A 22,502-nucleotide genomic window follows, 5' to 3' on the forward strand; every position below is an offset into this window, starting at 1 on the left:
TCAGTGCTTCATCAGTCTTGTACAACACCCCATGCTCATGACATCACGTGCCCGCCGTCACGCCCATCGCCCAGTTACCTCATCCCTCCCTCCTCCCTCCCCTCCAGCGACCCTTGGTTGGTTTCCCATGATTAAGAGGCTGTTATGGTTTGTCTCCCTCTCTGATTTGGTCTTGTTTTATTTTCCCCTCTTCAAATTGATTTTTAGAAGACCAAACAACCAAATCAGTTTTGTATAGCCCAGGAATTAGAATGAAAATCAAATAAGTAGCAGTTATAGTTAGCATTTTCTAAAAATGATTATTGGCCTTGTAAGTAATACATTTTCCTCTTTTAAAAAAAAAGATTTTATTTATTTTATTTATTTATTTGACAGAGAGGTAGTGAGCGAGCACAGGCAGGGGGAGCAGCAGAGGCAGAGGGAGAAGCAGGCTCCCCGCTGAGCACAGCCAGATGCAGGGCTCGATCCCAGGACCCCGGGGTCACGAGTGCATCGAAGGCAGATGTAAGAGGTAACTAGCTCTAGGTCTGCAGGCAAAAGATATAAGCTGATTTCAGCAAATAAAAAACTTGTTGTGTCCCATTGATATACCAAGAAGCAGAGTTTGTTAAGAATCTAAATATTAATTCCTACTACAAATAAAGTACCTCATGGATCAGCTATAAAGATGCTTTGCAACATTCTCAGTTGACCCTGACGTGTTTTTCACTCTGCATCCGACTTCTGGTCTCCTGGATGATGCAATCAGTATCCTCCTCACTTCCCGTCCTCCCTGGGTTCTGCCTGTGACCTCAACGGCAGGTGTACTCATCCTTCCCTTCTCTGCTGCCCTCTGAGAGGGCATGTGCCATCGTCTCTCTTCTCTTTCTCCAGGTCTTGGACATTGATTCCCATCTCTGTGTCCGTAGCTCCTAAGTGGTGTCTGATTCATAGTGAGCCTTTCTGAACAGATTCATTCAATCAAGTGATTGATTGATGAGATACGCCTTGGCATCTTAAGCCGGAGATGATAGGAATAACCAAGTAAAGTTCCAGTTTACAGTTTAGTTTTTTTTTCTTTTTTTGTTTTTTAAAGATGGGATGTTCCCATTTTTATTTTTTTTAAAGTTTTATTTATTCATGATAGACATAGAGAGAGAGAGAGAGAGAGGGGCAGAGACACAGGAGGAGGGAGAAGCAGGCTTTATACAGGGAGCCTGACGTGGGACTTGATCCCGGGACTCCAGGATCGCGCCCTGGGCCAAAGGCAGGCGCTAAACCACTGAGCCACCCAGGGATCCCCTACAGTTGAGTTTTTAAGAGTGATGGATACTTTGAACAGAATGGTTCATTGAATTATCTTTTTTTTTTAATTCAATAAATGTCAAAGAAGAGAACCTTGGTTGATAAAATATGGTAGCAGTTACCAAAAGTAACATAACAACCTATTTAGAAATAATCAGAACATAGTAACATACATGTAGCACCAAAGATCTTTTAAATACAATTTTACCTTTTTAAAAGTATTCTGAAGATTTTTTTAAGCCCTGCAGAATTTTAAGAGCACCATTTGAACATCGTATATCTTTTTGCTATTTATTGGACATTAAAAAAGAATCTGCCCTCTTCTCTGAATTTGGAACATTAGTGGTTCTCTCATGTTCCTCTTATGACCCATCTTCCACAAGTTTCCTGCTTTCTAGTCCTGGAGTGGCTTGACGCTTTATTATATACTTCTGCTTTTGATCAAAGCAAATGCCAATTGAGCGAACTTCCTCTTTGAAGAGAGAAGTCTTAAGTCAATAATCTTTCCCTTTACTGAGCTCTGAAAGACTAATTTTACTAATTTCTTGGACTATTTTTCTTAATTTCATTTAAAAAGTATTATGAAGTAGATTGTAATAAATGTGTATTTGATCTACTTAAGAGAAAAGAAGGTTTACATTTTCTAAGGAAGATAGTCCTAGTCAGTCTTTTTTTTTTTTTAATCAGTTTCATTTTTTCACTTTACCTTTCTTTTTTTTTCAGATTTTTTTTCTCCTTTTTTTATATGCAGTTTAATGTATTAGAGTCAGTGCTGTAAACCCATTTGTACAATGCCTTGAACATTTGGTTATAATTTCTTTGTCTGCCAAGCATTTTTCAACGTGAAATTTATTAACCTTGAGATGACCTGTGGCCTACATATTTTCTTCATTACATGTCTTATCTGTTAAAGCATTTATTGTATTATGTATTAAATTGATAGCTTTAAACTATGCTGTTTGGCATCAGGGTAAACTAAAGTACTTTTGTGCAAATAAACAGTCTAAGTCATTTTTTTAAACTTTTCATCTTGGACATTTCAGGCATATGTCAAAATAGACCAGTAAAACAAATCGTGATTGACCTCTTGGCCAGCTTCAACAATTATGAGCTCATGGCCAATCTTATTTTATCTGTACCCTCAATTCCCCACTACCTTGGGATATATTAGTTTGAAGTGAATCCCAGACATTAGATCATTTCATCCATACACAGATCAGATAAGGACTGATCTAAAAAATAATAACTACAATCCCATCATCGGATCTGGAGAAAGTTAACAATTTCTCAGTGTCATCAAATTATCTAGTCAATGTTCAGAATTCATAAAAGCTTTTTTAGAGTTTGTTCAAATCAGGATTCAACCAAAGTCTATACGTTGCATTTGGTTGTCGTGTCTCATAATTTTTCTTTTCTTCCTCTTCTTCCCCCAACCCTTTCAGTTTATTTGTTGAATAAATCAGATTGTTCTATAGGTATTCTCACTTTCTGGATTTTTCAGATTGCTTCCTCGTGGTGTCATTTACCATGTTCCTCTGTTCCTTGTAAATTTGTAATCCTGTAAATTTGTAATTAATAAAATAGCTTTATCAGCTTCAGGCTTGATTTTGTTTTAATTTTGTTTGCTGCCACCAGGAGGTACATAGGATTTGGTTGTCTCTCTTTTCATGGTGTGAAGATTGAAAATTGGATTCAGGGGTTATCAGCTTGATCCACTCTCTAAAAGTTTTTCTTAAACTTTTCATCTGATGGTTTTAGTGTCTTTGGGAATTGTTTTCATGACCTATTATTTCCTTAAGGATTACCAATTCATGATTGTTAGCTGAAACACTAAATAAAACAATTTCATCAACTATTCAGTTACTCTCAGAGTGCAGTTCCTATAGGAAAGGCAGGATAAATTCTTGATTCTTTCTTTTTTCTTATCAGCTTCAGAATGAGTTGGTTCCCTCACATTTTGAAAAAATGATCAACAAGATTTAAAATTTCTTTTAAAATTTTTATTGGTTTGAGTACATTTATGGAGTTTCAATTCATTATAGGCAGTTATTATTTCTTTAATAATCAATTTGTGCCCTCTTTCGCTGAGGAGTCTCTTCAGCTGGGGTCCTGGCTCCTGAAAAGTACAGCTGCGTGATGCTCCCTTGCACTCTGGTATGTGCTTGCCATGTGCTCTCTTGTCCCAGATGTGGAGTCAGCCATTGGAAGGGAGTGAAATAACAACAAATATTGAAATAATGTAAAATTCGAAGAAACTTCTTTTCTTTTACTCTTCCCACACCTTCTCCCTGTCCTCCCTATGTGCTCCTGGCCTTTTCTGTGGTATCTCTATCTCATTAACTCTCATCCAGAAGTGTATTCTGTAATTGGGTAAGAGCGCCCGCAGCAGTCACATCATTACTTTGTGGCTTCTTACGTTCCAACAATACTAAGTTGCTTCTGTTCAAGTCAGCACCAGGTAAGCCAGTTCCCTAACATCACACTTGTTACCAGTCAGGTAGTGCAAGGTTAGGTCTCCTCTAAAGAGGTGTCTCGTAGCAGGAAGACATTAGAAGGACTATGTATGTATGTTCTGTAATTAAGAGTCCGTAAAACTTCTGTTTCTAAGGGCCTATGGGAACCATTAGGGATTGTTTTCCTTTACTTTACCTGATTTTGTTGAATTACACGCGTTAAGAGTCTTTGTAAAACTCATTTACACTTCACAGCCATGTGCACCATGGGACACACCAAGATAACACACACTTGTCTATGTTCTACCATTTTGGCATTCTCTTCTCTACCTCAGCCATTTCATTATAACCTCGTAACCTTCCTTGTAACACTAATTTAAAAATATTTCTCTAAATAGTTCTGTGTGAGAAATTTTAAAGGACGTTAGAAGGCCTTCCTTTGTTTTGACCTCTGATTTAGGGCACGCCCTGTAGGCCTGTGGAAGTCCATGCTGCCTGCCAGACATGAGGAGCAGGGAGCTATGTCCGCTCCTCCGTTGGGCTAATTGCAGGTCCAGCAACATAACCGCACAGCTACGTGTTTGGCAACACTGACAGCTCATAGCAAATGTTGACGTTTGGATTTTCATTTTCATAAATGTAGCCTGCATGTTGGAGCTATTATCGTGGATTTCCTCTATCTCCACCCTGATTCCTCCTCAGAACAAAAGCTTTCTGTTCAAATTCAGAAATTTTTATTCTAGGATTAGTAAAGATAGCCGGTTATAACAAGCTGATTAATCTGAGTACCTCGGCACTCTGCATTATATGTGAATTTTATCTAACACTTTAATTGTCTTAGTCTGTGGATGGGTGGAGTGCATTGGACTAGTAGAAGGCATAGGCAATTCCAGATTATTACTTTAACCTGGAAAACTGTGACAAATGTTATGCTTTCCCAGTTATTTATAACATGCATCACAATAGAAAGCTGAGGTTCAGATGATTTCCAAATGTCACATTTGGACTTCTTAACAAATTTTAAGCCACCATCAAAAGTGCTTTGATATTTTAGTCACTGCTTAACAGAATCTAAGACATTAAAATAATACTGAAACTAAGGACACACAAAGTTGTATTAAAAAAAAAAAACAACCTTGGAAACTATTTTATACTGAAAATATCTAAACACTGTGTGTGTGTGTGTGTGTGTGTGTGTGTGTGTACATGGTCTCTTCTTTGTTAAATGAAAATCATTATTCATTAATTTCTTATTTAATATTTTATTTAAATTCAGTTAGCCAACATTTACTATAACACCCAGTGCCTTATCCCATCAGGTGCCCTCCTTCGTGCCCATCACCCAGTCACCCCATCATCCCAACCTCCTCCTCTTCTGCGACCCTTTATTTCCCACAGTTAGGAGTCTCTCATGGTTTGTCTTTCTCTTTCGTTTTTCCCCATTAAGTTTCCCTCCTTTCCCCTACACTCCTATTTCTTATATTCCCCATATGAGTGAAGCCATATATCATGATTGTATTTCTCCCGCTGACTTACTTCACTCAGCATAACACTCTCCAGTTCCATCCACATCGAAGCAGACGGTGGGTATCCGTCCTTTCTGATGGCTGAGGAATGCTCCACTGTATACATAGACCACAGCTTCTCTATCCATCATCTGTCGATGGGCACCGAGGCTCCTTCCACAGTTTGACTATTGTGGACATTGCTTCTGTGAACATCAGGGCGCAGGTGTCCTGGCGTTTCACTGCACCTGAATCTTTGGGGTAAATCCCCAGCAGTGCAATTGCTGGGTCATAGGGCAGGTCTATTTTTAACTCTTTGAGGAACCTCCACACAGTTTTCCAGAGTGGCTGCACCAGGTCACATTCCCACCAACAGTACAGGAGGGTTCCCCTCTCTCCACATCTTCTCCAACATTTGTGGTTTCCTGCCTTGTTAATTTTCCCCATTCTCACTGGTGGGAGGTGGGATCTCATTGTGGTTTTGATTTGTATTTCCCTGATGGCAAGTGATGCGGAGAAATTCCTCATGTGCGTGTTGGCCATGTCTATGTCTTCCTCTGTGAGATTTCTCTTCATGTCTTTTGCCCATTTCATGATTGGATTGTTTGTATCTTTGCTGTGGAGTTTAAGAAGTTCTCTATAGATCCTGGACACTAGCCCTTTATCTGATACGTCATTTGCAATTATCTTCTCCCATCTGTAGGTTGTCTTGTACTTTTGTGGACTGTTTCTTTTGCTGTGAAGAAGTTTCTCATCTTGATGAAGTCCCAATAATTCATTTTTGCTTTGGTTTCTCTTGCCTTCATGGATGTATCTTGCAAGAAGTTACTGTGGCCAAGTTCAAAAAGGGTGTTGCCTGTGTTCTCCTCTAGGATTTTGATGGAATCTTGTCTCACATTTAGATCTTTCATCCATGTTGAGTGTATCTTGGTGTCTGGTGTAAGAGAGTGGTCTAGTTTCATTCCTCTGCACGTGGCTGTCCAATGTTCCCAGCACCATTTATTGAAGAGACTGTCCTTTTTCCAGTGGAGAGTCTTTCCTGCTTTGTCAAATACTAGTTGACCATAGAGTTAAGGGTCCACTTCTGGGTTCTCTATTCTGTTCCATTGATCTATGTGTCTGTGTTTGTGCCAGTACCACACTGTCTTGATGACCACAGCTTTGTAGCACAACCTGAAATCTGGCATTGTGATGCCCCCAGCTGTGGTTTTCTTTTTCAATATTACCCTGTGTTTTCTGATTCCACACAAATCTTAAGATTATTTTTTCCAACTCTGTGAAGAAAGTCCATGGTATTTTGATAGGGATTGCATTAAATGTGTAAATTGCCCTAGGTAGCACTGACGTTTTCACAATATTAATTCTTCCAATCCATGAGCATGGAATGTTTTTCCATCTCTTTTGTCTTCCTTTCTTTCAGAAGTGTTCTGTAGTTTTTAGGGTATAGATCCTTTACCTCTTTTAGGTTTATTCCTAGGTATCTTATGCTTTTCGGTACAATTGTAAATGGGATTGACTGCTTAATTTCTCTTTCTTCAGTCTCATTGTTAGTGTACAGAAATGCCACTGATTTCTGGGCATTGATTTTGTATCCTGCCACACTGCCAAATTGCTGTATGAGTTTAGCAATCTTGGGGTGGAGTCTGTTGGGTTTTCTATGTACAGTATCGTGTCATCTGGGAAGAGGGAGAGTTTGACTTCTTCCCTGCCACTTTAAATGCCTTTTATTTTGTTGTTGTTGTTGTTTTGTTGTTGTTGTTGTTATTGTTGTTGTCTGATTGCTGAGGCTGGGACTTCTAGTGCTATGTTGAATGGCAGTGGTGAGAGTGGGCATCCCTGTCGTGTTCCTGATCTTAGGGGAAAGGGTCTCAGTGTTTCTCCATTGAGAATGTGGGCTTTTCATAATGGTTTTTATGATATGAGGAATGTTCCCTCTATTCCTACACTCTGAAGAGTTTTAATCAAGAATGGAAGCTGTATTTTGTCAAATGCTTTCTCTGCATCTATTGAGAGGATCCTATGGTTCTTGTTTTTTCTCTTGTTTGTGTGATCTATCACATTGATTGTTTTACAAGTGTTGAACCACCCTTGTATCCCTCTGCCTTTGCTGTATTCCAAAGATTTTGAAAGATTGTATTTTCAATTTCATTAGTTTCCATGAATCTTTTTAATTCTTCTCTAATTTTCAGGTGGACCCATTCATCTTTTAGTAGGATGCTCTTTAACCTCCATGTGTTTGAGTTTCTTCCAAATTTCTTCTTGTGATTGAGTTCTAGTTTCAAAGCATTATGGTCTGAAAATATGCAGGGGACAATCCCAATCTTTTGGTATCAGCTGAGACCTGATTTGTGACCCAGTATGTGGTCTAATCTGGAGAAAGTTCCATGTGCACTTGAGAAGAATGTGTATTCAGTTGCATTAGGATGGAAAATTCTGTTTATATCTCTGAAGTCTATTTGGTCCGGTGTATCATTCAAAGCCCTTGTTTCTTGTGGTGTTCTCCTTAGAAGATCTTCTTTTGCTGATAGTGCCATGTTGAAGTCTCCAACTATTAGTGTATTATTATCTATGTATCTCTTTACTTTGATTATTAATTGATTGATATACTTGGCAGCTCCCACATTAGGGGCATAAATATTCATGATTGTTAGGTCTTCTTGTGGGATAGATCCTGGAACTTTCTCCAGATTAGACCTAACAATCATGAATATTTATGCCCCTAATGTGGGAGCTGCCAAGTATATCAATCAATTAATAATCAAAGTAAAGAGATACATAAATAATATGATATAGTGTCCATCTTCATCTCTTATTATTGTCTTTGGGGTAACTTTAATTTATCTGATATGAGGCTTGCTACCCCAGCTTTCTTTGGAGGACCACTTGAATGGTAAATGGTTCTCCACTCCTTCATTTTCAGGCTGGAGGTGTCCTTAGGTCTAAATGAGTCTCTTGTAGACAGCATGTAGATGGGTCTTGCTTTTTTATCCATTATGATACCCTGCATCTTTTGGTGGGATCATTTAGCCCATTCACGTTCAGAGTAACTATTGAAAGATATGAATTTAGTGTCATCATGTTACCTCTTCACTCCCAGTTTTTGTGTTTTTTTTTCCTCTGGCTCCCTTTCTTTTAGAGTCCCCCTTGATATTTCTTGCAGAGCTGGTTTGGTGGTCACATATTCTTTCAGGCCTGCCTATCCTGGAAGCTCTTTATCTCTCCTTCTATTCTGAATGAGAACCTTGCTATGTATAGTATTCTTGGCTGCATGTTCTTCCTATTTGGGACCCTGAATAGATCCTGCCAGCCCTTTCTGGCCTGCAGGTCTCTGAGGAGAGGTCTGCTGTTAATCCGATATCTCCCCATATAAGTTAGGGATCTCCTGTCTCAAACTGCTTTTAGGATTTTTCTTTATTTTTGAAATTTGCAAGCTTCACTATTATATGTTGGAGTGTTGATCGATTTTTGTTGATGGGGGGGGGGGGAAGGGGAGGGTCCTCTCTATCTCCTGGATCTGAATGCCTGTTTCCTTCCCCAGATCAGGGAAGTTCTCTGCTATGATTTATTCAAATATACTTTGTAGTATATGTAAGTATATTTGATCAAATATTCTCTCTCTTGCTCTCTGTCTCCCTATCTCCACAGCTTCTGGAATCCCAAAACAATGAATATTCTTCCTTCTGAAGCTATCAATTATTTCCCTAAGCCTTTCCTCATGGGCTCTTAATTATTTTTCTCTTTTTTCCGTCACTCCCTTCCTTTCCATCACCTTGTCTTCTATGTTACGCACTCTCTCTTCCACCTCATCAACCCAAGCAGTTAGAGCATCCAGTTTAGACTGCATCTCAGCTAAAGTATTTTTTAATTTCAGCCTGATTAGATCTCAATTCTACAGTAAAAAGATGCTTTTTTTCCAGAGCCACCAGTAATTTATAATTGTACCTCTGAATTGTATCTCTGACGTGCTACTTAGATCCATATCTGTTAGGCCTGTGGCAGAGAGTATTGCTTCCAGTTCTTTCTTTTGTGGTGAATTCTTCTAGTCATTTTGTCCAGTGCAGAATGGCTGTATGAGCGAGCCGAGTCAAAAATATCAAGAACGACTTAAGTAAAATACACTCTAGGCAATTCTGAAGAAGTCAGGGACCAGAAAATAAAAGAAAAAGAAAAAGCCCACAAAAGTGAAAAATAAATTAAAAAAAAAAAAAAAGGTGGGGAGGATGTAGTTTGGTAGAGAAAATATAGTCTCACAGACTGGACCTAGAGGGTGATTCTCTTGGTTCTGAGTATATTTTGTTCTGTATGTTAGAAGGTGCTAAATTCCAATTTTTACATAAACCTGCAAAACTTATATAGAGAAACAATAGCAAGAACAAAAACAAGACAAAAGAGGGGGACAGAATGGGAAAGAAGAGAGAATATAATCTCACAGAGTGGACCACATGATGCTCCATTTGGTTCTGAATATATTTTGGTCCATATGTTAGAAAGTACTAAGTTCCAAAATTATAAAACAAAACAAGACCAAAAAAACCCATAACTTATATAACTACAAAAATTAAATATGTTAAAGGAATCCAAAAATGAAGAATATATCTATGACATGTAATTGTAAAAATATGAAAGTCAAAAAGGAAGAAACTTATAAATGAAAAGTTGATAAAGTATTGTAGTTAAGGCAGGAAAAACGAAAAAATATTGGAAATTTTTAACCTGAAAGATAAATGAATCATAAGGAGAAAACCTCCAGTTCTGTATACTATTTTCCCTCATTCCTGGAGCTTTCCAGTGCTGCTTGCGCAGTTAACTTGCTCTTCCCCTGTTCTTCCAACTGATCTCCTGGGTCGGGGCCTGCTGTGCTGACTCTCAGGTGTCTGTGCCTCTGCGGGGATGCCCCGCCCCCTGCCAGGTGGTCCACTTGGTACCCAGCTGTTTGTCCTCTGAGGCCTCTGTCCTGGGCCGCAGCACCTCTCCCAGGTGAAAGGAGGAGAACCAATGGCAGTGCCCAGATGTTTGACCCGGAGCCAGGAGCTCCCCGTGTGTCGGAACCCACAGTCTCTCAGTGAACACTGGCTTTGATCTTCCTAGAGGCAGGCGTGGGGCACTGATTCTGCAAATTGAAGGGCACCTAGTGGCGGGAGCTTTCACTGTCTTGTGCCCTCCCCGGTTCCACGCATCCTGGAGGGAACAGAGGGTAGCCCGCTTCTGTCTGCTGTTGGGCCCTGGGACAGAGAGCCCTGAGCAAGGCCAGGAGGGTTGCTGCGTCCCAGCCCTTTACTGGGACCTAGGAGACGTCAGTCCTGCCACATCTGACTGAACTTCCCTGTTTATGGCATAAATTGAGCTTCCTCCTGGATGCCCTTATTCTTGCTGTGTCCCTGGGACTATTGAGGCTTCACTGGCCCTCCTGCGATTCTGCCCATTTCCCCACTGAGCACTTTTCAGGCAGGGAAGACTCTCTCAGGAGCAGATTTCTAAAGTTCCCGATTGTGCGCCACACGGCTTTCCTGCAGCGGCTTACCAAGGCTCTTTCCACCCCCCGCCAGGTATCTTCCCATATATCCCCTCCATTTCTCTTCTCCACACTCCTACCTTGTCAGAAGTGATCACTTTGCTCTCTGTAGCAACTTCCTTAACCATCTTGTCTTAATAAGAAGCAGAAGCCCACCCCAAAATACTTTAGTACAGCTTAATAGTAAGCCATTTTGATAATTGTTGAACATCACAGTGGAAGAGTTGAGGAAACCCAGCAGGTGAAGGGTTTTGAAGGCCCTGGAGCACCGTAGGATTGACAAAACTGGAACTTTTCTCTTTCTGCCTCAGTTTATCACTTATCAGCAAGCTAATTAATGTGGTAAACTCTGTATTGTATAAACAGTCCAAAAATGATGCTGTTTGAATCCAAAACTCCGTTTGGGGCTAAGTTTTAACTGATTGGGCCATGGACATCAACAAAGCAGTTTGTGTCTATAGAAGTAAGTTGAACACAATAATAAAATCTTTATATTATATAAAGTATTTACTTGGGGTATAGATTTTCTCTTATATCAGTTCACTTCGATTTTCTGATAATGTCTCATACTGTTAAGAAAAAATGAGTGACAAAGTAAATTCATAAATATGATATATTTAAAAACCCATTTTTCGTTTTTGAAATTGCTGTCATTTCTGATTGCAAATGGTGTGACAACCTATAATTACAGTAACAAGAAGTTTAAGAATTATATGTAGAATGCATATCACTTTAAGCAAGTTTGTGTATTGAAGGAGCTTAATAATAGGTTTTATGAAATCACAGAAAGCCACCCTCAGGGAGTTTAAATATGGTGGATATGAAAAAGATTAATACTTTTGTACTCTACAGTACAAGTTGGGTTGTATTAAAAATTGGTATATATTCTTGGACATTTTTCCCTTCTTTTTTGATGTTGTGCTGTGACTTTTTTTTGTAAGGAAAACATAAAATAAGTCCCTCCCCCTCCCTTTTTTACCTAGAGCAAGTGCTCCTTTTGGACATGTGTGCGCATATCCAGCAAGGTTATACTTAAATTAATGTTGACAATGAAGTGCTTCTGGTGGGGCATGTAGTCTTCCACCATTGGAAAACTGGCAGGGCCCGCTGAAGATATATTTGCATTTTTGCAATGACCCAATTCTGTTACCTAAGAGGAATGAGTATTTATGCCTACCAAAGACAACAACAATATTCATAGCAGCTCTAATTAAAATAGCTAACAGTTGGAAACAATTCAGATGTCTTATCAGCAGTTAGAACAGGTACATGAGCTGTGGTGTGGTCCTACAGTAATGTTTGTAGACGGTAGGAATGACCAGACTCTCCTATACGCAACCTAGAGGGGGAGTGTTCTCTTTCAGCTTTCCTCACATGAAATAAACAGGTGTGAAGAATAAGCTTCCTTCATAAAGTGCTAGGCAGATTTTGATGCCCAGACTGAGTGCTATAAACCACAAAATTCAGTTCTTTCACTCTATGCATATGCATAAACACAAACTTGCTTTGAAACAGTTTACTTCCTGAGCAATATGACCAACACTGGTCCTTAAAGTTTAAGTAACTACATGAGAACATTGTTTCCCCTTAAAATGATTTCTGCCATCGACTTGCTCAGATTTTTAAGGCAAGTTCTTCCAATGTTTATATGTTCCAAATCTTCATAGAAACCAGAAAAAAAAAAACAGTGAAGGTTCCATGTTTCAGTCAAAAACACAATCTTCCCCAAAAATCTACAGTTAACAAAAGAACTGTTCCATGTTGTGTCATAAATGAACTATCATCAGGGACCTGGACATCATAACGAGACAGAAAGGTCTACCCTGAACTTAAATGTGTATGATCAGTCATTTGGGCCGTGCTACAACGTTACTTTTGCTTCATTCTATCATATTAGCCAAGCTAGAGTTCTATGTTAACAGTTTGACCAAATATGGATATGAAAGTTTATTTTTAATAAGATATGTTGCAAATTACGGTCAACCAACATATTTTCATCAATACTTCAAGCATAAAAGATGAGAATCCTAACAAAAATATACAGAAACCACAAAATGGTAACTGCCCATAACATTATAAATAAACTTTCTTGAGCTGGGACTTGGACCATGATCTTGAATTGGATTTAGATTTTGAAAAAGATCAGTTTCAGTGTTCAAATCTTACCATTATCAGAATGGCTTCTGCTACACTGCGGTCTTCAACCTGGTGTGTTTCTAAGACTATAAAGTCTTCTATGCATTTTATTCAAGATTTATTTACTTTACCAAGTGAGAGAGCACAAGCAAGAGGGCCAGGGGGGAGGGAGAGAATCTCAAGCCGACTCCAGGCTGAGTACTGAGAGACTGTGACATGCAGGCACCCCTAAAATCTTCTATGGTTGTAACCAAAGTACCAGCTTCTTGATCTTCTTCTTTCATAACTTCAGCTTCTAGAACATCCGTATCTGTCATAATCATCATTAGTGTGAAGAATTGTACACATCCCATGCTTCCTTGGTTTTCATTTGATTTGGAGTCTTCTAATCCCCTTGTGCAAACTGTATTTCATTTCTGCATCCACAAATCCATTTTCTGTCTAAATTACATAAAGCATCTTTGGTGTCTCAGACATCCTCAGGTTGAATGTAAGCAAATCATCTTGGATGATGGGTGTAGAAATCAAGTGGAACATATGCATCAAAATAGGACCATAACGACCAAACTTGAGGTGTAAATCTTTGGACCACGTATCGTCAGCCACGTCCCTTGCGAACAGAGATGGGCTGGGTTGCAGGTGGCAGGACATGACGATGACATGAGTCTCAGCAGGGGCGCAAACTGTCCACAGATCCTCAGAGACTCTCAGCCAGAGGGTTCTACAACAGCCACCTAGAAGTTATACTTAATTTTTAAAAGAGGAGAAAATTACAAACTTAAAAATCTCGAGAACAGAGCATGATGATTAGTAAGTGCAGCCAATCGTGTACCTTTTTCAAGCACGTATCTTTGTGTAATACTTTGTGTAGGACTTTTTCAGCTATGAAAGTCACTAAGTCCAATGATCTAAAGTAAACGTAGATTCAGATCTTCAAGTCACTGTGATTTCAGTTTTAAAGCACTTTTATACTCTTAAATGTAAAACTTATAAAGCTTATATTAAGTGAAGCATCCATAAACTGAGATCCATGAATGACTACAGAGATCAGACCCCCCTCACCCCCATGGGACATGTCTCACGAGCATGTACATTTGCTGTTGTGTTAAGCAAATACTTGGGGGTTGTTTTTTAACTTTAGCATAACCTAGCTTATTTAAACTGATAAAATGATTTTTATTTCCTTTTTATCTCATTTTCTAATTTGTTTTTTTATTTACAATGCACGGAATATGTAACGTGCATATATATGTATAAATCGTGTGTTTAAAAATGTATATATGTATTTTTATAATATATTAATAGAGTGGCACATAGTTTTATAAATCAGAGGTTATGTACTATATATCATAATCTTACATCAAGAGGGCTCAAAATTCTTTACCTATAACTTGCATAATCAAAAAAGTTTGAAGACTACTACACTGTGCCTCTTGATGGCAAGTCACCAAGGGGGTCCCTGTAATAGGAAGTCCCTGTACGTAATGGATTCTCAACGTGTATTTGAACAAATGAACGTTTTAGTGAATGGATGCCTCTAGAAATGTAGGTGCCGTCTTGTGTGTCCTCTGCCTTAGGAGCAGCATGAAAGAGAACCTGGTAACATACCGTTTAGTCATAACTGAATGGAAACATAACGCTGGCCCATTTATTTTTGTCATTTTTAAGCTTGTAGCATTAAAAATAAAATACCCAACATCATTTTGCTTTGGTTCATATTGAAAACTTGATAAGTTTATTAAGATATTTCATTTTGGTCCATTTTCAAATAACAGAATTTTATAGTTTAACTTATTTTTACATGCATTATCACATTTTATCCTTCCAGCAACACCATTGGGGTAAGATTTTATCTTCCCCACTTGGCTGATTTTAAAATTTGGAGAATCAGAAAAAGAATCAGACTTATTTAGGATACCAGCCTTAGGACTTCGGTGCTATTTGTCTGTCTCCAAATTCTAACTTTATCATTCATACTGGAAACATATAAGGGGCAGACTAGAGGGGTAACAATACTGTACAATTTTGCATATCCTAATATTTTGTAACTAATTGGGTTAAAAAAGAACTTTGTGCCTTTCTTTTTTTTTTAAAAGATTTTTTTTTTATTTATTCATAGAGACAGAGAGAGAGAGGCAGAGACACAAGCAGAGGGAGAAGCAGGCACCATACAGAGAGCCTGATGTGGGACTAGATCCAGGGTCTCCAGGATCACGCCCTGGGCTACAGGCGGCGCTGAACTGCTGCGCCACCGGGGCTGCCCAACTTTGTGCCTTTCTCTGTCAGAGGCATAGCTAACAGTTAGAAGAGGGAGGGCCGTTGCTTTCCCTGAGCGACGGCTCACAGCTTTGGTCTCACGGTCCGACCCCGCTGAAGAGACGGGTGGTGGTGGCTTGCCAGAAGGACAGCTGGTATGTCCAGTTTTCCTTTCTCCCTGACAACCAGCGACTTGCACGGTAGCATTTCAAAGTATGGCGGAGTTATAAAGGTTACTATAATAAATGGTCAAAAATACCAGGAACAATAAAGGGGTTATTGCATTTGTTTTTGGATAAAACTGTTCCAGAGCCTTCCGTAAGCAACAAATGTGGTGGAGCCATAAGAGCAAACACTGATACTGAAGGTGGAAAAACTGAATAATTGTTAATAACATTCTTCAAGAGAAAACATAACTTAGAATTCAAATATTGGAATGAAGATTTTTGTTACAAAGACTCAGAGAAACAAAATCCTAGCAAGGAATTGTTACTACCCGTCTGCTCCAGCACCTTGCTGCTCTGGACCTTCTGTGCCTTTGTAGTTGGCAGCCTTGACAACAAACTTTAAGAGCAGTTTTCCAAATAATGGAAGTGTGGGCTTGTGGACGAAAACCGCTTGTGTAGTGAGATGCCAGCATCCAAACCCTTTCTACGTTGCCCTGCTGCTTCCTCAGTTTCATTCCAGCAGTTAAAAACCCAGCGCTTGGTAGGCTTAAGTGACACAGTTAGGCTTGAGAGATGCTTATTGAAATATTTCAAAGATCTTGTCACAAATGGCAAAACTTCATTCCACATCTTCTTTATCCATTCATCTATAGATGGATATTTACGTTGCTTCTGTATCTTGACTATTGTATATCATGTTACAATAAACGTAGGGATCCATGTCTTTTTGAATTAGTGTTTTTGTTTTCTTTGGGTAATACCCAGCAGTAGAATTACTAGCTCATATTTTGGGTATTTGGAGGAACCTCCATACTCTTTCTGCACAGCCATGGCACCAATTTACATGCCTACCAACAGAGCACGAGGTTCACATCCTCACCAACACATTATTTCTTGTCTTTTTGATACTAGTTGCTCTGACCTGTGTGAGGTGACAACATGGATGGACCTAAAGGATATTATGCTACGTAAAACAAGACACAGAAAGACAAATACCATAGGATTTCACTTATACGTGGAATCTAAAAACAACCAGAAATAGACCCATAAATAAAAAAGAAAAAAAAACTTGTTTGCCAGAAGGGAGAAGGATGGGAGGATAGACAAAATAAATGAAGGGGAGTGGGAGGTGCAGGCTTCTTCCGGTTATGGAATGAGTAGGTCATGGGGATGAAAGGTACAGCATGGGAATGTAGTCAGTGGTCTTTTAATAGTGTTATATGGTAAAAGATGGTAGGTACGCTTATGAGCATAGTATAATATTTAGCGTTATTAAATCACTACATTGTACACCTGAAACTGATGCAATATTTTTTTATCAATTGTGCTTCGATTTTAAAAAAATGTCTTATGTAAATGACTTTAATCTCCAAGTTAACTATTGGCTTTTCTTATTTTTTCTCCAGTTTTATTACAACCTGATTGTTTTTAACTTCAACATCTTTTTTTCTTTGTTTTAGTTTAATGGCTGAAACATATTATCAGATTTTATTTCTTAAGTTGTATATGGAACCATATGTTGAGAATAGGGACTTTACCTTACTACCTCTTTGCTGTGCCCCACAATGGTGAATCCAGCTGTAGAGGTGCAACAGCTGCTCCGTACCACGGATGGCACTACCCGGTGTTTTCATACCATCTGTCCTGGGTCAGACGGCGGGAGGGCACCTTCTGGGTGTTCGCTCAGTGAATCACAGGGGCCCACGTGGCTGACTGGGGGAGCCAGGATTCCAGCTCAACCCGTCAGGCTCTGGTGCCATGTTCTTCAGCCTGGCTTCTTGTGAGCATTTATTAGTTTTGGTTTAATCAAAGTCATTTTATTAAAAAAAAAAAAAAACACCTGAGATTTTGAAATTGAACAGTTTCTACATACACATCTGTTTATGAAGTGTTATATACAAATGTGATGAAACATTTCAAGTATAAAGCAAAATGCATCCATTTACATAGAATGACTCTTATTTTCTTGTCTCTTTCACTTTGCTAATTGAAGTTACCCTCTAACGAAAAAAATTTTTTCTGCCAAAGACTACATTGAAACAGAGTTTGATTTATCAGCTATTGTTAAAATGATTAAATGTCTATTTTTAGGCCTGAAATACAGAATATCGTGTTTCAAATGATGAAACTGATATTCTACGCTAAATATCTAAACTGTAATATTCTAACACAGAATAATGTTAGTATATGTAATTCATAATGTATTTTACCAATCAGACTTTAACTTTGAAATGGGAGACATGATTGCTCATTTTTTGGGTCTTGGAAGCTATTTGTCCTTGGTGTATATGAATGCTAAACTGTTATGAATATAACAAATGGAAAACATAAGCCATGAAATAATTTTATTGTTATTTTCACTGCTGGCAGTATTTTCTCTTTTTATAGAACAGAGTTTTCCAATTCATATTTAAAAGCTAGGAGATCATATTAATTAAAGCCAGAAAAAAAAAAAAAGATCTTGGGAAAGAAGAGAAAAAACTGTAAAAGTGGAGATCATTCATTCCTACACTACATACGAAGGGTATCCTCTCCTCAAGGGTTCATTTTAAAAATTCCTCATATGGCAAAGGCATTTATCAATCTAGGAAGAGAGTTCAATTTAGGAATGATCAAACTAAAATGTGAAGACCTAGCACTTAAAACCCTTTCAGTTTCCAACAAAAGCTAATTTTCTTGCAGAGTATTTAGGCCTTTCTGTCTGTCTGCCAGTATCGACAGTTTCTGGTTACCTTTTTTCAGTAGGTAGTAATTTCAATAGTGTGTCTTCAGAGTGCAATTGAAAAGATAATTTATTTAGAAAAAAAAAAAATACCCCGAAGTTTTTTCATGTAGTGTTTCAGTTTGACCCAAAAAAAAGTACATTGTGGGATATTTATAGTATTTTTCAATCTATTTTTATCTGTAGACTAGGACTGATAACCGATGTAGGGCACAGGGGTTAAAAACAGGAAATGTGGTTTATAAAGTAGGTAGTATCTCCAGAGTTTCCAGAGTCTTGATTTCCTATAGTATTGACCGAAGAGTGTCAGGTTTCAAAACAACATTAAGCAGCATACCTTGAAATCTGGCTGTTTAAAGGAGTTGTCTGTTCACTTACGACAGGAAATGCTTCACGGAAAAGTTTGCATTCTTGGTGTAGGTTCAGATGGCACAGCGGGTGTTTTCTATGATCACAGGGTCCCTTCCCTCTAGCTCCTTTAGACGGTCGTCCTACAGCTCGGGAGCGGGGGTCCTGCCTAGATTTCAGTGAATCTCCTTGGATGTCTTGAGTGTTTGGGTTCAGATGTCGTGTTAGGGTTTCAGTGGAAAGTTTTGTCCTTCTCACGGTCGAGGAGCGTATGTGACAGTTACTATTAATTGTAGTAAGCAGAGCATCCAGGTTAAAGTGGAAAGGCGTGTAGTTCTATATGGCTTTGAATGTGTACGCGGCAGGTTGGCGGAACTGGTCCAAACTGAAAACCTTTGATTCGGCAATTCCGCTTCTGGGAAGACGGTTTATGTGGATTAACCTACGAGAACACGAGGATCGGTGTTCACTGCAGCATGCTTTATAGGGGCATGCCCTGAAAGGCAGTGCGATTGTCTAACGGTAGGAGAGTGAGCCAGGAATAAATAGAATAAAATAAATAAATCAGAAGGGATAACAGAATAAACCACTCGTGGCACACACGCGCTGTGGAGTCGCAGGCGGCCCTGGGGGTGTACCCCGGAATGGAAGAAGGCCGTGACCTTCTAGAGCGAGGCGGGAGCCGGTGTCAAGGAGCGTGTCGCGCGGCCTCCCGTGAGGGTGGGGGGCTCACAGCCACGGGGGCAGATTTGGGAGGACACGCACAGGCGGGGAGAAGGGCGAGGAGAGGCTTCCCGGGCTCTTACTTGTTATTATGAAAACATGCGCGTCTGTGTTGTGTTCATTCTTTTCAATGAGCATGTAATGTTTTTTTTTTCAAGATAAAAAAATCAAGAAGAAAGGTTGGTGTTCAAACGCTCACTATTCTGTTTTTTTTTTTAATGTGGACACTCTTTAGAGAAATCCTAACAGTTCATCCAAATAATTAATAAGAAGAAGGAATAGTAATTATAAGGGAAACGGATCTGCTTATGTGGCACTTTTTAATTTTCCCATATTTCAGAGAAGACCTTCAGGTCCGATTTCCCAGCTAGGATGGAAATCCGGTTCCTCGCGTGCCCGTGCTTATCTACCGTAGGTGATCGCTGGTGCTGGGCACTGCTCCGTGAGATTGGCACAGAGGCAGCCCTCGGGTCCTTGCAACACGCCAGGGGACCGTCCAGGAGAGGCCCTCTGTTAACCAGTGTGGGTCCTGGGGTTTGTCGAACAGGTTTCTTGCACGCAGTTGCTCTCTTGTGCTGTTTTAGAGACGGGGCAAGGCTCCCTCCCACGTGCAGGATGCTCGTGTTTCCTTAGATCCGTTAGTGTCTCCGTTGGAATGTAGAGGGGCTTTATTTCTTGTGGGTCTGTTCTTTTTTTTTGGGGGGGGGTCACCGCTGCATCCCGCCCCTGCGAGAGCCTGGCATGAGCCGTGGCCATCCCTCCGCATACTTTGAGTCGTCGGCGCATTCCTAGACCACGTGCCCTCCCCGTGAGATCCACGTAAGAAACTGACAAACAGAGCAAGGGAAGAGCCTTCTCCCAATTTCATGTATGAAAATCAGGACCTTCCTTGTTGGAGAAGGTTCCAGACCCAGTTACAGGAAGCCCACCCTGTGAGGAGAAGTCGACAGGTTCCTGCTCAGAGCAGAGATGAGCTTTGTTTTCTCCATGGGGAATTTCCACAGCGGGCCACCAGATTAATTGCTAAGTGATAGTCTAGATTGATACCGTGTGGGGCGCTTTTTTGGTCAAATATCATGACACATCCTAATTTCATATTCAGAGAGTAGAAGAGATACATATTGTAAATACTTAGAAGTCGTTCTCATCCCCTTGGAAAGTTGTGGGGGTTTATCTAAGGGGAACCTTTTTTTAAAAAAAACAATAGCTACTACTACATCACGATATTGTAACGTTTGTGACTCCAAGAAACAAGTCAGCCTGCCTTGTTTTTCTCTGTGCCCACTGCTCGCAGGGACGGCTCACTTCCCAGTAGTACTATCAGCGTGGCATCTATGGCCTACTTAGCGCCGCAGCTGAAACCCTGGTGCCCTCACCCATCACCGCGTGTCCCTTAGGTTCTCACGTATCAGAGCTGCTCTCCGAGCGCCCGGCACACCGTGAGCGCTCAGCAAACGTGAAGGTCTGTTATCTGAAGTAATCTGTTCCCTGAGTGTGTAACCGGAGAAACAGAGTGTATTTGGGAAAGGAAACAAACGTGCGTAGACCGGGCAGCATATGCCATTCTGCTGTACTTAATTTATTCAAATTATGTTTTTCAAGGGGGGGTCCTGAAAAAGTATTTTGTAAGTACTGTTTTTGGGTTTTTTTTTTTCTTTCTGGAATCCTATGAGAAGTAAGAGATGCGTGCTTCAGCGGAGAGTATCTCCTTTACTCACAAACTGAAGCGTTTACATTTTGAGGGGGTGACTCACTACACGGTCATATACTAGGGGACCCCGCATTCATCACGGTTTTCCTGCTGCCTCTGTCCACTCATTCATCCACTCACCACTTTTCCACTCACCACTTTTTCTGAGGGGCACAGGGGACTGCCGGCGGCCAAGGCGTACGTGCTGCCGGCCTTCCTCGGTTTCCTCGCTCTAAGTATTGCTGGGCCCCAGCCTCAGGCACGCAGCCCCCGGGGTGGGGGGGACTGCCGGGAGGGGGACAGTGAGGCTCGGTGCCCGCCGTGCAGCTGGCGGTGGGGCAGGGTGGATGGCAGCGGGCCGGGCAGTGCTGGGAGCCGTGGGAGCTGCGGCCGAGGCCGGGGTGGCCACAGGGAGGCAGTGGGTGTCGCCAGGCCCCTTACACCTGTCATATCATTTAATAAATAGCTTAGGGACGAGAGCTGTTGAGAAACCTGGCCCAGGTGAGCGGCTGGTGGCCTGTGTGCTCGAGCTCGGCGCCTGCCCCCCCGATGGCCCCGGCTATCCTTCGGCTGTCCCCGCGGGAGCCAGGCCTTTGCTGGCCGGCGCTCTGTGTCACGTCCAGCCCTTCTTTCCAAACCGATGCAAAGCGCGGCAAAACGGTGCCACTGGAATTCCCACGTTCGGTGAACCTTGTGTAAACCAGGAGAGCGAGGTGCTAGCCAAAGGTGTCAGGGACCACACGTCTCTGGGGCCTGGTACTGCATCTGGGCACCTGCTGCCGTCAGGCCCTTGGCACGCCCGCCCGCCTGCCGCTCAGAGCTGCTGGGGCCCCCGAGGGGACCCTGGCTGAGAGGTGGGGGTGCGGGAGGCAGCCGGCGGCCCGGCCAGTCCAGGTGCACGCTCCTCCTGGTGTGCCGCACACACAAACGGTGTACCTTGACCCAACCGTGTAGGTCTCTGTTAAAAAAAATAATGCCTAAGTACGTGCACCGCGTTGTGACCTACAGACTGGCCCCCGCAGCGAGGTGGGCTCCCAGTGGGGGCCTTGGCTGGTGCTCCCCGCGCCCCCCGCCAGCCGGCAGGGCCCGCCCGCAGGTGCACCTGAGCATCAACAGCTTGTTGGCAAACAGTCGTCGCCATCTCTACATTTTGTAAACGAGGCTGTTGTCTAAAGGGTGAACCGATGTTCGTCTGGGGCCGAGTCCGTAGGTATCGGTAAGCCGGGACTTTGCCCCCAAGTCGTCTGGCTCTCCGTTGAGTGCTCTTTCTGTCACCGAGTGAACTCACAAGTCATCATCAACCATGAATGTTAATAATCTTGAATTAGGATCAATGTTGCGGGAAGAAAGCGTGAACCACCCAAATCAGCCCCCAAAGGGTCCCTCTGCCACCGTCGTGGACCTTTTGAAAGCCCAATGTCAGATCCGGGTCCTGCCCGCACGGGCCACAGTCCGCTGGAGCTCCACACCCATGTGGATGACACGACGTCCTGCAGCCCCTGTTGACGCCAGGACCCGTCAGCATCCCCGCAACGCCCTTCCCGCCCTGCAGGCCTCACCCACGCGCCGAGGCCATCCTCGCACAGGCAAGGCCCGGCTCCACGTTGTGCAAGACCCAAAGCCGTGGTGTTTCGACTCCAAGTAATTGAGCCTGTGTCCTTTCGGCATGATTTCCGTGCACTTTCCTCTCCCAGGTCAGAAAAGAG

At 41.4% G+C, this 22,502-nt stretch overlaps 1 protein-coding gene and 1 pseudogene across 6 annotated transcripts in view; one reads left to right on the top strand and one right to left on the bottom strand.

Moving 5' to 3' along the window:
* The window catches only part of EXOC2 (exocyst complex component 2), a 225,791-nt gene that overhangs the window by 180,800 nt on the left and 22,489 nt on the right, over positions 1 to 22,502 (top strand). The gene's annotated exons all lie outside the window — the stretch shown is intronic.
* LOC129507813 (serine/arginine-rich splicing factor 10-like) lies at positions 12,828 to 13,541 on the bottom strand (annotated as a pseudogene).

This window comes from Nyctereutes procyonoides, unplaced genomic scaffold (genome assembly GCF_905146905.1).
Source record: "Nyctereutes procyonoides isolate TBG_1078 unplaced genomic scaffold, NYPRO_anot_genome, whole genome shotgun sequence".
Lineage (NCBI taxonomy): Eukaryota > Metazoa > Chordata > Mammalia > Carnivora > Canidae > Nyctereutes > Nyctereutes procyonoides.